The sequence below is a fragment of the Propithecus coquereli genome, unplaced genomic scaffold, assembly GCF_000956105.1.
Source record: "Propithecus coquereli isolate 6110/MARCELLA unplaced genomic scaffold, Pcoq_1.0 Scaffold104, whole genome shotgun sequence".
In the NCBI taxonomy this organism is placed as follows: Eukaryota; Metazoa; Chordata; class Mammalia; order Primates; family Indriidae; genus Propithecus; species Propithecus coquereli.
The window spans coordinates 709,226-713,709 of NW_012134303.1; positions in this window are offsets into that span (position 1 = coordinate 709,226).

Genomic DNA, 4,484 nt, shown 5'->3' on the forward strand with positions numbered 1-4,484 from the left:
TGGTGTTTCTGGGAGAGTGGGATGATAAGGACAGAATTTTGCTGGAAGTAGTAAAATTCAGGGAATGGGGTAACAATGTGATTGGTTGAAGGAAAACCAAATTAAGACCTCTCTCCTGGGAGTTTCCATGATGGCAAGGCATGAGTACAGAACTTTCTAGAAGAACTAAAGTTTGGTGACCATGATCAAAATATGATTGCTTGAAAAAGAATTGAAGGAAACTTCCTTTTCTGGGTGTCTCTGCAAGGGTGGACGAGTAAAGACAGAACTTTCTAGAAAAAGTAAGAGGAGACTGGATCAGAAGGTGATTGTTGGAAGAAGAACTGAGCTACCACAGTGAACACTTCCATTAATTTATAAATCCCATGGGAGAGTCAACTTTCCCTGCTCTTGGTGGGCAATACAGTTTTTTTTAAGGTGACAACAGAGAGACGGCAGTGAGTGTCTCCAAAGAGACCAGCAAGGAAACAAAATGAATGTTTTATGAAAACCAACAAAAGTAAATAAACCAAGAATCAAGAAAAGGGCCTACTACATTTATCCCTATCAGCCATTTATACATTCATGTTTGTAAATTTTTGGTGTCTTGAGGAAAATGTATATTTGTATAGGTTTTGGAGCAAGGCTTGGGATAGATGCCTGGTAATTAAGGGGAAAAAGACTGAGGAGGCCTCTAAGAAGAGGAGAATCAGATCAGTCTAATCTTACACAGTAGCATATGCTGCTGTCTTCAAATTACAGAAAGTGGAGATATCATTGAGAGGGTCATTTAAAAAGCCAGTGCCATGGACTGAATATTTGTGTCCCCCGCCCCCCAAAATTAAAATGTTGAATTTCTAACTGCCAAGGCAATGGTATTAGAAGGTGAGGCCTTCGGGAGGTGATTAGGTCATGACGGCAGAGTCCCCGTAAATAGGATTAGTGTCCTTATAAAAGAGACCCCAGAGAGCTCCCTCACTCTTTCTATGAACCAGGAAGCAGGCCCTCATCAGACACTGAATCTGCCGGTGCCTTGATCTTAGACTTCCCAGCTTCCAGAATTGTGGGAAATAAATTTCTGTTTTAAGCCACTTAGTCTATCGTATTTTGTCATAGCACCTCAAAGAGCCAGGACAGCCAGCAAGGAAAAAGTGAACTTACAATGAAAAAAGCAAAAACAAATAATCCAAATATTGCAAGAATAAAACACCAAAACAGATTACCACTTTCAGTCCGTATCTACATGTGAGTAATTATTTTAGCTTTATTGAGATATAATTAAAGTTTTAAAAGCACATATTTAATGTATTCTATTTAATCCATTTTACATATATTTAAACCTGTGAAACCATGACAACAACCAAAACAGCAAACCTAAAATACTAAAAAAATAGCAAAATAGCAAACACTTTCATCAGCTCCAAAAAAAGTCTTTTCTTTCCCATTTGTAATCCATCCCCCTCTCCATCTTCATCTCCAGGCAACCTCTGATCTCTTTCTGTCACTTTAGTTTGCATTTTATAGTATTTTTATATAAATTGAATCATAAAACACATACTCTCTTATATTTTTGTCTGGATTCATTCATTGAACATAATAATTTTGCATGTAATAATAGTGTATTCCTTTCTATTGCTGAATAGTATTCCATGGTATGGTGAATATTTACCCATTCATCTGTTGATGTACATTTAGGTACTTTTCAATTTTGGCTATTATAAATAAAGCTGATATGAACATGCACATACACATTTTTATGTGGACATATGTTTTTATTTTTCTGGGATAAATACCTAGGAATGAAATGGCTATATAGTATGGAGGTTGTATGTTTAATTTGTAAGAAACTGCCAAACTGTTTTCCAAGTTTTATATTCCGGTCAGTAGAGTAGGGAAGTTCTAATTTCTCCACATCCTCACCAACACTTAATATGATCAGGTTATTTTTGTTAATATTTTAAAATGTTAACCATTCTAAAGGGTGTAGTGGTATCTTCTGGTTTTGATTTGCATTTCTTTGTGACTAATGCGGTTCAGCACCTTTTCATATACTCATTAGCCATGCATATATCTTCTTTTGTGAAATATCTGTTCAAATAGTTTGCCCTTTTTCAATTGGGTTATTTGTCCTGTCATTACTGAATTGCAAGAGTTCTTTAGAAATTATAGATTCAAGTTTTTTATCTGATATATACATTGTGAATTTTTCTCTCAGCCTTGCCTTGCCTTTTCATTTACCTAATGGTTTCTTTCAAAGAACAAAACTTTTAAATTTTTATGAAGTCCATTTTATCTACTTTTTTTTTATAATTGTGTTCTAAGAAATATACTTCCTAATCCAAAGTTATGAAGGTTTTCTTCTATGTTTCCTTCTCATAGTTTTATATAGTTTTAGGCCTTCCATTTTGGTCTATGAACCATTTCGTGTTCATTTTTGTGTATAGTGTGAGGTAAACTCTGATGTTCATTTTGTTCCATATGGATATCCAATTGATACAGCACCATTCGTTGAAGACTTTCTTTTCTCCATTGTCTTTACACCTTTATGAAAAATCAAGTGTTCATATATATGTAGCTCTATTTCCGTACTGCCTTTTTCCCCCACTTATCTATATGTCTATTTTTTTTATCAATACCAAACTGTCTTGATTACTGTAGCCTTAAAGTAAGTCTTGAAATTAGGTAGGGCAAGTCCTGCAACTATGTTCTTCTCTATTAAAATTGCTTGTGATATTCTAGGTCTTTTGAATTTTCACATAAATTTTATAATCAGCTTATATAATATATATCTGCAGAAATTTTTATTGGAATTGCTTTGAATATGTAGATCAATGATGAAAATAGCTAATAATAATATTATGTCTTTCAATACATGAACGTGGCATATCTTTCCATTTTATTCAGATCTTATTTAAGTTTTCTCGGCAACTTTTTGTAGTTGTCATTTGGAGGTCTTCAGCATCTTTAGTTAGATTTAATCCTAGGTATTTTATGGTTTTTATTTCTGATGTAAGCGAACTCATTTTCCAATTGTTTGCTGCTAGTATGTAAGAATGCAACTGATTTTTCTATACTAACCTTGTAGCCTATGACAAATCTATAATCACCTGCTAAAACCAATGATATTTCATTCACTGATTATAGATTTCATGCAACTTTCCACATGAGCATCCATATCATCTGCAAATAGGGGCGGTGTTTCTTACAAGGAAAAACACAAAAACAGGAGTGTTAGCACAGGACTCAAGGGCAAGGGTGAAGTCTTTGTGAAGTAAAAGAAGCTGAAAACTATGTGAATCTTTCACATAGGTGGTCTTCTCTCCTTTTCTCATTTTTGAAAGTTTCCCACACTAATCACAAGTAGTCAAGTATAACAACTTATTCAGATCCTTTCCCATAAGGAGATCTAAGAAGAATGCCAGAGCCCAGGAATTGCATTTGGAAAGCAGCAGGACACGATCAGGCATGTCTAAGGATGCTTCTTGCTGTTTGGAAAACTATGTAAAATGCAAGTGGCCCCTGACCATTAGGCCAAACATTTCCAAGTGAATGGCAGAGTCTGGTAAAGGAGAAAATTGGTCAGGAGGACCAACAAGGGCAGAACTGCTAGGGAAGTGCCCTTAGGCACATCACATCCACTAGCATGGCTATAATCAAAACAAACAAACAGTAACAAGTGTTCATGAGTATGTGGAGAAATTGTAAACCTCATACATTGCTGGTGGGAATGTATAATCATGCAGTCGCTGTGGAAACAGTTTGGCAGTTTTTCCAAAAGTTATACATAGAACTATCATGTGATCTAGCAATTCCACTTGTGGGTATATACTCAAGGGAATTGAAAACATATGTTGACAGAAAACTTGTACACAAATGTACACAACATTACTGGTAATTATTGGAAATTACTGGTAATTACTGAAAAATTCCAACAACTCAAATGTCAATTAACTGATAAACCAATAAACAACATGTGGTGTATCCATACAATGAATTATTTAGCAATAAAAAGGAATGGAGTACTGATATGTACTAAAACATGAATGAACTTTGAAAATATGCTAAGTGAGAGAAACCAGACACAAAATGCCACAAATTGTATGATTCTATGAGGGTCTTCAAAAAGTTCACGGAAAATGTATATTATGAAAAAACTATGCATGGATTTAAAAATGTTTTTGCACCAAAATAAACTCATACTAATTTGCTATAAAATGTCTAAACAGAATCTATTTTGAGGCACTAAGAAGGATAATACATCCATTTGGAAAGAGCCCTTATCAGAACAACATAAATTCTGCTAAAATCGAAGCAAGAACAAACATCAAAACTTATGGTGAAGCTTGGATGAAAGAATGGTAAAATCATTAATTATTTATGAAAAGTTTGTGGGGGAAATACCCCAAAGAAATCAGCAGTTTACAAATGGATAGCTCATTTTAAGAAGGGACAAGATGACATTTAAGATGAAACCTGCAGCGGCAGACTACCTACATCAATTTGTG